Source organism: Podarcis bocagei, assembly GCF_964188305.1.
Source record: "Podarcis bocagei genome assembly, chromosome: 4".
NCBI classification, from domain to species: Eukaryota; Metazoa; Chordata; class Lepidosauria; order Squamata; family Lacertidae; genus Podarcis; species Podarcis bocagei.
The window spans coordinates 94,320,292-94,333,467 of NC_138128.1; the positions used below are offsets into that span (position 1 = coordinate 94,320,292).

A 13,176-nucleotide genomic window follows, 5' to 3' on the forward strand; every position below is an offset into this window, starting at 1 on the left:
CCTTGATTATACTGGTCACTCTTCTCTGCATACCTTCCAGCTTGTCAATATCCTTCTTAAATTGTGGTGCCCAAAGCTTGACACAAGACTGCAGGTTGGGTTTGACCAAGGCAGGATAAAGGTAAAGGGACCCCTGACCATTAGGTTCAGTTGCGGATGACTCTGGGGTTGTGGCACTCATCTGGTGTACAGCTGGTCATGTGGCCAGCATGACTAAGCTGCTTCTGGCGAACCAGAGCAGTGCACGGAAACGCCGTTTACCTTCCCGCCGGAGCGGTACCTATTTATCTATTTGCACTTTGACATGCTTTTGAGCTGCTAGGTTGGCAGGAGCAGGGACAGAGCAATGGGAGCTCACCCCATCGCAAGGATTCGAACCACTGACCTTCTGATTGGCAAGCCCTAGGCTCAGTGGTTTAACCCACAGCACCACCCGCGTCCCTTCAAGGCAGAATAGAGTGGTACTATTACTTCTCTTGACCTGGACAATATGTTTCCGTTGACGCAGCCTTGCCAACAAAGGTCTGTATAATTAAAGCTATGGTTTTCCCAGTAGTGATGTATGGAAGTGAGAGCTGGACCATAAAAAAGGCTTATCGCCGTAGAATTGCTTTTGAATTATGGTGCTGGAGGAGACTCTTGAGAGTTCCATGGACTGCAAGAAGATCAAACCTATCCATTCTGAAGGAAATCAGCCCTGAGTGCTCACTGGAAGGACAGATCCTGAAGCTGAGGCTCCAATACTTTGGCCACCTCATGAGAAGAGAAGACTCCCTGGAAAAGACCCTGATGTTGGGAAAGATGGAGGGCACAAGGAGAAGGGGACAACAGAGGACGAGATGGTTGGACAGTGTTCTTGAAGCTACTAGGATGACTTTGACCAAACTGTGGGAGGCAGTGGAAGACAGGAGGGCCTGGCGTGCTCTGGTCCAGGGGGTCATGAAGAGTCGGACACGACTAAACAACTAAACAACAACAACAGAATAGCATTAGCTTTTTTTCTGCTGCTGCATCACACCATAGACTCATGTCCAGCTTGTGATCCACTAAGACCCCTAGATACTTTTCACATGTAAGTCAAGCTTGTGTGTGTTTGTTTCTCTCTTCCCTCCGCATACTTTTTCCTTTTGTGCTGTGTCTTTCTTTTTTTTTTTTTTTACAATGGGAACCTGATGGCAGTGACTGTGTTGCTTTCACCAATATGCAAGCTGACTTGGGAGAAGAAGAAGAAGAAGAGTTTGGATTTGATATCCCGCCTTTCACTCCCTTTAAGGAGTCTCAAAGCGGCTAACATTCTCCTTTCCCTTCCTCCCCCACAACAAACACTCTGTGAGGTGAGTGGGGCTGAGAGACTTCAGAGAAGTGTGACTGGCCCAAGGTCACCCAGCAGCTGCATGTGGAGGAGCGGAGACTCAAACCCGGTTCCCCAGATTACGAGACTACCGCTCTTAACCACTACACCACACTGGGAGCATTTCCTGCCAAAGGGTAGGATGAAAATGCTTTGAATAAATATAATAAAATGATGCCTGGAACATCACACAACCGTCTGTGTGTGTGGAAGAGCTATCATACACCAAATGCCATGGGTGTATTCAACACAGAGAGAAGAACTGTCAGCGGATTCACTTCATCGGTTCATCTCAAGTGATGAGGGAAAGGAGGCAAATGGTGTCTCATTGTACAGGAACAGGAGCTTAACAGAAATATTTCCATCTTGTGTTCTGCCATATCAGGATGCCTTCATCATTTTATTTCAGAGCTGCGGCAGTCAGAAACCGGGCATCAATACTACTTGTTAGCCTGGCAAAAATGTTTAGAGATAATTGTGCTGCTTCAGGTTCTCTGGAATATTTGACATGAAGAACATCTAACACTTCAAGGGCTTTGTTAATCTATTTGAACAGACAGAAATATATACAGCTGAGCAGGTGATTCTCAGAGCCATTTTAGAAGCAGAACGGAATTCCTCAGCACTAGAACAATGGAAATGAAAGGTCTATGAATTATTACGAACTCACTCCATCTTGTCTAGCCATGCAAGAGTGCTCTGAACTGTAAAGGCTTTTTTTCTTGTGTTTAAGTTACCATGGAAGATGAAATAGTCACAGAGATGGACTGGCCAATAGAAAACATTATTGCTAGCGGTGCAGACCATCAGTAAGCCTTTTTTTACCAAAAAGTTTCTGATTTATAACCTATCCTTGCCCCCACAATCCCACACCTGGAGCTATGTTTAGGGTTTTATTTTCAGGCCAAATTCCTTTTTTCTCCCAAATTGTTGGATGTCGAACCCACACTGAGCAGATATGGTTGGATTTCTGTTTATACGAGGGGGCATATAAATACGATCCCACAAATCTTGCTTGCAACCCACTCTGTCAGAAACGTCTTTTTTAAAGCTCATTTCTCTCTGTGAAATAAGAATTTGAGAGCTGAAACCTTAGAGATGCTAGTCATTCTGAAAGCGCAGCATCTTCATCTTCAGTATAAATTCAGTCATCTGATTTATACCACTGGGTTAACAGCAAGGTGAGGTGATACCCTCAAGTGACAGGCTCCACAGGGGCAGCAGATCTCAATCTTTATCCCCCTCTTGTTCCTTTTTTGGGGGGGAATAATTTTTATTAAAAATTTCAGCATAACAATTTATCAAAGACATATCATCCTCATCCCCCCCCCCATTTTCCCCTCCCCTAGAAAAAACCCACCGTCCCACCCCCGCCCAGACTTCCCTCAGCTCCTCTCTCTGGTTTTTCAGCACATGTTATTATCTGCATATTATAAAATCGTAAAGATCCTTAAATTATCTGTCAATATGTTACAATAATAAATTTGTCTTTGTTTATTCAAAACCTGTCAAGGAGCCCAGTTCATTTTGTTGTTTCTTCAAATACTTTGTAAAAGGTTCCCATTCTTCTTTATTTAGTTGTCCTTATCAGGCAGTTTGTGCATCAATTTCGCCAGTTCCACATAGTTCATCCGTTTCCCTTGCCACAGTTCTTTTGTCGGGATTTCTTCGTTCTTCCATCCTTGCGCTATTAAGACTCTTGCCGGCGTTGTCACATACATGAATATAGTTACAGATAGGTAGCCGTGTTGGTCTGCCATAGTCAAAATAAAAAAATTCCTTCCAGTAGCACCTTAAAGACCAACTAAGTTAGTTCTTGGTATGAGCTTTCGTGTGCATGCACACTTCTTCAGATACACTGAAACAGAAGTTGCCAGATCCTTCTATATAGTGAGAAGGTGGGGAGGGGTATTACTCAGAAGGGTGGTGGGAAAGTAGCTGTTTTACTACAAAGGAATTTCAGAAATAGACTGGAAAGAGAAGCTGCTGAATTGCAACTCATTACCAAACTTAAAACCATGGAGAGACGTGGTCTGAACAAAGACATTGGATTCTTATCTCATTATACATGACTAAGCCATTTCTCACCTTCTCACCCCTTGCCTTTTCCTGTAAGACCTATTACAGTCGTTTAGAGTCGTCAACAGGCTCATCTCAGCTATCTGCCAATCTCCCATTCCCACCACCCTTCTGAGTAATACCCCTCCCCACCTTCTCACTATATAGAAGGCTCTGGCAACTTCTGTTTCAGTGTATCTGAAGAAGTGTGCATGCACACGAAAGCTCATACCAAGAACTAACTTAGTTGGTCTTTAAGGTGCTACTGGAAGGAATTTTTTTATTTTATACATGAATATGTTCTTCAATTTCCTTGGCAGGTCTTTCCCTACAATCCCTAACAAAAATGCTTCAGGCTTTTTTTACAAATGTTAATTGGAACATTTTCTTTCATTGTATATCATTTCCCAGAATTTTTTTATTTCTCTACAATCCCACCACATAACCCCCTCTTGTTCCTGATGCACCTCTTCTTCTCTGGTAGGGAGGGAAGCAATATTTTGTGGTTTTCCTCAGGTGCCAAAATATCTTGGGCCAGCTCTGGGTGTTTGGAATTCAGTCCTGGCTGTCACAGAGTAGTAGAGTTGTAAGGGACCCCGAGGGTCATCTAGTCGAACCCCCTGAAATGCACGAATCTCAACTAAAAGCATCCAGGACAGGTGGTCACCCAGCTTCTGCTTAAAAACCTCCAATGAAAGAGAGTCCACCACCTTCCAAGGGACTCCGTTCCACTGTCCATATAGTATTCCTCTTTTCTACTAACAATAAACAACATATTCAAAATGGCGGCAGTTGAAGATCTTCCTTAATCAAGGGTTCCACATACGTGTTTCTGAAGTGAATCTCAATAAGCGACAGGACTGAAAGCAAACTGGATCCATCATGTATAAACAATACACCCACTTCATGACAGTTGATCATTCAAAACGAGTATAACCTAAAGACAATTTCTGGGAGTTAGACATATTAATATGATTCTGCTACCTCTTCCATCTCCCACAGGGCATAGAATGATAGAATGGACCAGGCCTTTCTCTGGCAGGGGGCCATGGGGCTTCATAGTGGTAAGGGGACATGATAGGGGGAGTGACCGCTGTCCTTCTTAGTTCATTTGAACCTGAGATGCAGGTGTAAGTAACAAGGACTGTTTTCATGTTTTTTTGAGGGGATGTGCTTAGCCCCCACCTTACCTAGCTATCAGTTTCAGGGAACGTTTATATAATTTAGCAGAGTTTAAACAATCCCGTTTGAGTTTATGCAGCGACAAGCGAGTTGCTAACTCGTTTGAGTCTTATCAATAATTATACCTTCCTGGTTGATAATCCCTTTCTGTCCCTCTTAAAGAAAACAGACATGAATCTGAATCATATTAACATAAACTACTTTCCTATCAGATTCATTCAGGTTTACAAAGTTGTTCCTAAATGCAGGCTTAGGTTACATAGCAGATAAACTATATACAGTGGTACCATGGGTTAAGAACTTAATTTGTTCTGGAGGTCCGTTCTTAACCTGAAACTGCTCTTAACCCAAGTTACCACTTTAGCTAATGGGGTCTCCCGCTGTGCCGCCACTGCACGATTTCTGTTCTCATCCTGAAGCAAAGTTCTTAACCCGAGGTACTATTTCTGGGTTAGCAGAGTCTGTAACCTGAAGCGCCTGTAACCTGAAGTGTCTGTAACCCAAGGTACCACTGTACTTTATTATCAGATTCATTCAGGTTTACAGAGTTATTCCTGAAGGTAGGCTTAGGTTACATAACAGATAAACAATATACTAGATAGTAGTGAGTCATGAGAAGACTGCATCCAAGCAGTTACCAGTTAACACTCCTTGCAGCAACCGACCAAACGACCAACTGACAAAACTGCCTGCCACATAGAGGCAGTTAGTCCTCTCAGAATGTTGGACTTGATTGACAGCTTTATATCCCACATTTGGGTGGACTGCGATAAAACATTCAGAGTCTTATAATATTAACTACGCTTGCATGGTTTGGCCATAATTAATTTGCATTAAGAGAAATGTCTCTTGGTGGTGGACCATTGTTGTTGTTTAGTTGTTTAGTTGTGTCCGACTCTTCATGACCCCATGGACCAGAGCACGCCAGGCACTTCTGTCTTCCACTGCCTCCCGCAGTTTGGTCAAACTCATGCTGGTAGCTTCCAGAACACTATCCAACCATCTCATCCTCTGTCATCCCCTTCTCCTTGTGCCCTCCATCTTTCCCAACATCAGGGTCTTTTCCAGGGAGTCTTCTCTTCTCATGAGGTGGCCAAAGTATTAGAGCCTCAGCTTCAGGATCTGTCCTTCCAGTGAGCACTCAAGGCTGATTCCTTTAAGAATGGATAGGTTTGTTCTTCTTGCAGTCCATGGGACTCTCAAGAGTCTCCTCCAGCACCAGAATTCAAAAGCATTAATTCTTCGGCGATCAGCCTTCTTTATGGTCCAGCTCTCACTTCCATACATCACTACTGGGAAAACCATAGCTTTTACTATTTTATGTTGCTATTTTACTTTGTTGGCAAGGTGATGTCTCTACTTTTTAAGATGCTGTCTAGGTTTGTCATTGCTTTTCTCCCAAGAAGCAGGCGTCTTTTAATTTCCTGGCTGCTGTCACCATCTGCGGTGATCATGGAGCCCAAGAAAGTAAAATCTCTCACTGCCTCCATTTCTTCCCCTTCTATTTGCCAGGAGGTGATGGGACCAGTGGCCATGATCTTCATTTTTTTGATGTTGAGCTTCAGACCATATTTTGCGCTCTCCTCTTTCACCCTCATTAAAAGGTTCTTTAATTCATCCTCACTTTCTGCCATCAAGGTTGTGTCATCTGCATATCTGAGGTTGTTGATATTTCTTCCGGCAATCTTAATTCCGGCTAGGGATTCATCCAGCCCAGCCTTTCGCATGATGAATTCTGCATATAAGTTAAATAAGCAGGGAGACAATATACAGCCTTGTCGTACTCCTTTCCCAATTTTGAACCAATCCGTTGTTCCATATCCAGTTCTAACTGTAGCTTCTTGTCCCACATAGAGATTTCTCAGGAGACAGATGAGGTGATCAGGCACTCCCATTTCTTTAAGAACTTGCCATAGTTTGCTGTGGTCGACACAGTCAAAGGCTTTTGCATAGTCAATGAAGCAGAAGTAGATGTCTTTCTGGAACTCTCTAGCTTTCTCCATAATCCAGCGCATGTTTTCAATTTGGTCTCTGGTTCCTCTGCCTCTTCTAAATCCAGCTTGCACTTCTGGGAGTTCTCCGTCCACATACTGCTTGAGCCTTTCTTGTAGAATTTTAAGTATAACCTTGCTAGCATGTGAAATGAGTGCAATTGTGCGGTAGTTGGAGCATTCTTTGGCACTGCCCTTCTTTGGTATTGGGATGTAGACTGATCTTCTCCAATCCCCTGGCCACTGCTGAGTTTTCCAAACTTGCTTGCAGTTGTTCCATATCCCATTCTAACTGTAGCTTCTTGTGGTGGACCATATATTGAGATATTTCACCTCACTCTCATCCTCTGCTTTTCTGCCATTGTGGTTGGCTTTGATGATTTCTTGATTCAATGTCAGAATTCGGATTATTGCCTTTTTTAAAAACAGGTGTAGGCTTCGGAATGTTTATACTGGGCCACATCTTTTGATAAGGCTAATTAGAGGGCCACGTGTTCCAGTCGTCTAAGTACTGCAGTCACCATGGGATGACATGGAACCACTTTCTACCTCCCCTGTGTTGATGAGGTTCAACTTCTTCTTCTTTGGCGATCACTCGTAGCCGATTAAGATTGTCTTCCATAAACACGGTTTTAACAGTAATTCCGTAAGTGACTGTGGAGGCCAATTCTAGATCCACATGCCCTTCCATAGTGGGGACATAGGTGGGAGTTGATCACAGTGTGGATTTGCCAAGCGTGCCTTCCTCTTAGCACGTTTCTCCCTTGCATCCTGAGTTTGAGTGTCTTCAAAGCCCATGGTAAACGCTGTTCTCCAACTGGAGCGCTCACAGGCCAGTGTACCCCAGTTGTCAGTGTTTATACTACATTTTTTTAGATTTGCCTTGAGACAGTCTTTAAACCTCTTTTGCTGACCACCAGCATTATGCTTTCCATTTTTAAGTTCAGAATAGAATAGTTGCTTTGGAAGACAATCATCAGGCATCCGCACAACATGACCAGTCCAATGAAGTTGATGTTGAAGAATCATTGCTTCAACACTGGTGATCTTTGCTTCTTCCAGTACACTGATATTAGTTCGCCTGTCTTCCCAAGTGATGTGTACAATTTTTCAGAGACACCATTGATGAAATCATTCAAGGAGTTGGAGATGGCGTTTATAAGTGGTCCATGTTTCACAAGCATACAGTAAGGTTGGCAGTACAATAGCTTTGTAAACAGTGGGAACATAGGTGGGAGTTGATCACGGTGAGGGTTTGCCAAGTGTGCCTTCCTCTTAACATGTTTCTCTCTTCCATCCTGAGTTCGAGCGTCTTCAAAGCCCATGACACCTTTGATGTGGTTCAACAGACAGCCTCAAGCCCTTATGATTCATCTTGAAGATGAGGGGGGGGCACTAATTTGTGTAAAATATATGGCAAGCCTCTCTCTTAACAAGCAGATGCAGACAATCTTGTTTGATTTCCAGTTTGCCTGGATTAGGTGTTAGGTCTGATGGGGACATTACTGGAATCCCATGAGAGTTGATATGCCCTGTAGAAAGGTAATGAGAGACTTGTGGTAGGTTGTGGTGTGTTTGAGGGTAGTCAGTGTCTCAGTAGGGTTTCAGATGCCTCACCTGTTTTAGGAGGACAGAGTATACTTCCCTATACCATTGTCTAACAGCTGTTCAAGTTATGTGATCTGGGATCACTGGCACCCAATATCCAAACATTGGTGAAGCCCACCGCTCCCGCCTCAGGAACCAAGTTTGGTGATAGCTCAAGGGGTGCCCAAATCCATTGAAAACAGTTGGCCAGAGTGACAAACTTCTTTCCATAGTATACAGACTCCTTAATACCCTTTTATAGTATGCATTCCATTTTCACCCTGCTTGGCTGGAGTATGTGTATTGTAACTTGTTTGGGGTTAAAAAGTATTTTAGAAACTTCTTCACATTGGTTTTGGTCTGTGAATTTTTGAATCATCTAGAGAATATGAGCTCTTTGATGAAAAGTACTATTTTGTGTTATGAACCAGAAAGTAATGGCCTATCTGACTACAGAAAGTGGTCTAAAGCATCTATCTTTAATCTTCTTGTGTAAGTGTTCTAGACACAGTAATTTCCAATAACAATAATGGAATAAATACCTCATTAACCCCTTTAAAGCTCCCGATAGCATGACAATATCTAAATGAACTGACAGTGAAATGGGCATTGTTCAAATCAGAAAGTTAACACTGAGTTGTAGCATCAGTGAGGTCAGTAATATATTTTTATTCCAGACATCCAGATGGGTGATATGCTCTTGCTAAATAAAAGGAGGAAGGCAAAGCAAAACCAGCCTCACAGGTACATAAATAATTTCACCTCTGAAATCAGCTTGAAACATAATACAAAACAGCACTTCCTAAATTTTGTGGGGGGAGGGAATGCTTGTTTAGTCATAGTTTAACTCACAGAGCCAGCATCACCTGAAACATCATATTTATGCATTTCTGATAGATAATAACCCTATCGATATTGCACCATTCTGGTCATAAATTAATAGCCTGACATTCTAATACCCACTGCAGCAGCGAATGTCATGGATATTTATTGAATGGGAAATAAAAGTGCAATATCTAGTTTGAGCAGAATATTCCCATAACAATAAAAAGTATAGATTTGGCTTTAGGGAACAATTCCCTTGGCTTCAATGTCTCAGAAAGAAAGCAGGTCAAAAATATGAAGAATGTAATTATTAAATAGGGTTATATGGGTAGAAGTGTGTAGATCAAAATCAAAGTGCAGGGGGGGGGGAGGAGAGATAATACTGTGAAGTATATTAGAAAGTGTGCTTTGGAAGCCCATTTACATTTCCAACATAGTAATAGTATGTGCAGTAAATCCAGTTCAGGAAAATAAAATGCAGGAAAAGCGGTGTATCCTGTAGCTTCATGTCTAAAAGGACCTTGTAAAATCATATCTACACTGATTATTTGTACAGGCTATTTACCTGATGTATCCCAAAGTCTCTGAATGGATGCAAATTACTTAATTATATCCCACATGCTATTAAATTTCAGTTAATATTTGATTTAAAACATAAGAAATATCAATCGTCCTCCGCAACCCTTCACCTGCTTAATTCTCGCCTTAGTACAAGGGGGAAATTCTCCCAACACTTCTGAAAAGCTTCCCAAAACTCAGGTACAGACTTTCAAGAGGAGAAGGCACCTCTCTGGTTTTGGCCTTTCGGAGGTCTCTAGACCACCAGCACATTACACATTACAACCTGTGAGATCAGTGTCAGTTGTTGCAACCTGATGGTGAAGTCAGGAGCCTTGCAACTGTGACAACAACATCTTGATTCCTGACTTGTTAAATCTAGTATGAGTGCATTGACTGGAAGGGATCTCAGAGTAGTTAATGCACCACTAGAAGAAGGAGTTATGCTCACTGCTTTGAACGAGGTGATGGTGTGGCCCCTCTTGAAGTGGCCCCCTCTGAATCCAGAGACTTCAGAAAGCTACCATCCAGCCTCAAATAGTGCCTTCCTGGTCAAGGTGAGTAGGGGCCAGACAACTTCAGAATTACCTACAGGAAGCATATTATCTAGTTCCATTTCAGGGACTGTTGCTGTTGTTGTTGTTTAGTCATTTAGTCATGCCCGACTCTTCGTGACCCCATGGACCAGAGCACGCCAGGCCCTCCTATCTTCCACTGCCTCCCGCAGTTTGGTCAAACTCATGCTGGTAGCTTCGAGAACACTGTCCAACCATCTCGTCCTCTGTCGTCCCCTTCTCCTTGTGCCCTCCATCTTTCCTAACATCAGGGTCTTTTCCAGGAAGTCTTCTCTTCTCATGAGGTGGCCAAAGTATTGGAGCCTCAGCTTCACGATCTGTCCATCCAGTGAGCACTCAGGGCTGATTTCCTTTAGAATGGATAGGTTTGATCTTCTTGCAGTCTATGGGACCATAATTCAAAAGCATCAATTCTTCGGCGATCAGCCTTCTTTATGGTCCAGCTCTCACTTCCATGCATCACTACTGGGAAAACCATAGCTTTAACTATATGGACCTTTGTCGGCAAGGTGGTGTCTCTGGTGTGTGTGTGTGTGTGTGTGTGTGTGTGTGTGTGTGTGTGTGACTTTAGAGTTTAGTTTTAGAACTCTCTGCTATGGGGAGACAGGGGAGGAGGAAGCCACTTGGGCGCCTGGGGCGGTGTGCCCAGGGGCGAGGCAAGCTGCCCATAGGGGCAGGGCACATCGCGGGGCCTTTGGAGTCTGCCTGCCTCCTCCCACTCAGCCGCCCTACAGCTGGGGGGGGGGGAGGCAGCAGGTGGACCGTTTGGGCAGCGCGGGAGAGACTCATGGCTCCGGCGCACTGCAGGTCCCATGGTGAGTGCCACCCGGCATTTTGTCACCCCCTCCGTGATGACATCCGGGGCATCCCACACCTACTGCACCCCCCCTTCCTCTGCCCCTGGGGGAGTGTGATTCCATTGGTTCTCCATGATCTTTCAAGAGCTTTCAACACAATTGGCCATGGTGTTCTTCTGGAATGGCTCATGGGTTCAAGGTATTGTGATATGGTGGTTTTGCTTGTACTTGCAGGGATATTATCAGAAAGTAGTACTGGGAGAATGTTGCTCAACCCTGTGGTTTTTGAGTTGTGGGATCCTGCAAGAGTTCATTCTGCCTCATATTTTGTTCAACATCAATATGAAACAGTTGGAATCTGTCATCCAGGGATCTGGAGCTCACTATCATTATACTGATGAAATGCATCTGTATTTTTAATTGTTTTAAAATGTTTTAAATAGGTTTTTATTTAATTCTCAATTGTATTGTTTTAACATTTCGGTGTTTTCCACCCTGGGCTCCTTTGGGAAGAAGTATGGGGTAGAAATGTAAGAAATAAACAGACAGATAGATAAAGTAAACACATTGTTTTCCCCAATACAAGAGAAACAGGCTCTTTCAGAGGTATTCCGTATGTAGAATTCTGAGGGTTCTTTTTCTGAGATGGAATTTTTATTTTCTAAAAAGTTATTTTGACATTTATTCCCCATTTAGCTAATTGCACTAAAAATAAGAAATTGGGGTGGAGGGGACAAAGATATGTGCCTTTGCCTATGCTGAGGTCATGCAGGACCAGATGTTGTGTAAAAATTGTGCTTCTGAATATATCAATTCAAAATCTGTCTAGCCCACCCACCATTCTTTATCTTTCTTTAGTTGCATTGCTTGCAAATAACTATTTGACTCATTGAGGGGTAAATTCTTGAGAAGGGCACATGACAGAAGTCTTTCAGACTTTCCCCGGTCTGTGAAGATGGATGGAAGGATGAAGAAGAATATTTTTCCTGAATTCTGTGACTTGGTCAATAAGCAATTAGGCATTTTATCATAAAGTTTAAGTGGCGATACTAATAGAGGTTTGTATGCACATGGACACGTGAGAGCAGAGGATAATTTTTATGACTCCAGCAGAGATGTGCGAAACAAACAGAAGTCAATTTTACGAGCTTAATGACTACCTGCACCCTCTCAATTCCCACAGAAAATAGCCTTCCTCAAATCAGTTAATTAGTACAAAAGAGCAGTTGCTCACAGACTGTTCAACTGTTAGAGAGAGCGCATGGGAATCTTTCAAACCGGCGCATGATTAACACATTCTGGGGGGCAAACCCACAACAATTATTAGTGGCCGCTAGAAATGTAGAACATAAAGAGCCAGCTCTAAAGCACACGTTAAAACCTTTTATTATCTTACAATTTCATAAGTCATTAGTTTTTAAACTTAAAAAAATTAAAAGGAACCCCGGCAGGAAGCTGACGAAACAGATTTAGTTACTGCAACAGACTCACAATACTTCCAAGTGGAAATTTCGAACTTTTACGACCTGTGTGTCAACATTACCTACATTTTTCTCACTCAGCAATATCCCCAGAGCAAATGAGCTAAGCTTTCTTACAACGCTGCTACCATTTTTTTCTTTCTAAAAATTATTATTTTTATTATTTTTATTACAATTATTTATTGAATTTATATACTGCTCTATACCTGCAGGTCTCAGGGCGCTTCACAGAATAAAACCAGAATATAAAACCACAAAATATCAACAATCCAATAACCCCCCCCCAACACATTTTTTTTTAAAGGGCATAGGGTGCATTCCTCATGTGCTAATTTAAATCAGGCAGAACTGCCTGTGATGTCCAAACTCTAATACATTTCACCACCCCCATGTTTTGGCCTGCCAGGAGAAGAACAAAGAGTGTCTCCTTTCCCTCCCCTAACTATCTCAAAATGGCAAATGGAAACAGGAAGTTTATTCAACCACTCAGGATGCCATACATTGCTGGTGAACTCTATTCAGATTGATATGTCCCAAGTTGTGGAAGCCAGCGCTGAATGTTTCCTTCCCTTTCCAGACTGGTCCGAATTTAATGCCCATTCTCTGCAAGCACAACCTTATCAATAATAATAATAATAATAATAATAATAATAATAATAATAGTCTTTTTTATTTATACCTTGCCCTTCCCGGTTCAGAAAACTGGGCTCAGGGCAGCTAACAACAAATTTAAAACAATTGATGCAACCAAAAACAGCATAAAATACAGTA

The 13,176-nt window shown here is 42.6% G+C and overlaps 1 long non-coding RNA gene across 1 annotated transcript; it reads right to left on the reverse strand.

Moving 5' to 3' along the window:
• Positions 1-982: 982 nt before the first annotated feature.
• On the reverse strand, positions 983-5,249 carry LOC308585846. The gene is made up of 3 exons (XR_014007624.1): positions 5,230-5,249; positions 1,465-2,602; positions 983-1,212 (listed from the first exon to the last, which is right to left on the reverse strand). It is a non-coding gene; the product is annotated as an uncharacterized lncRNA (long non-coding RNA).
• Between the last annotated feature and the right edge of the window lie 7,927 nt (positions 5,250-13,176).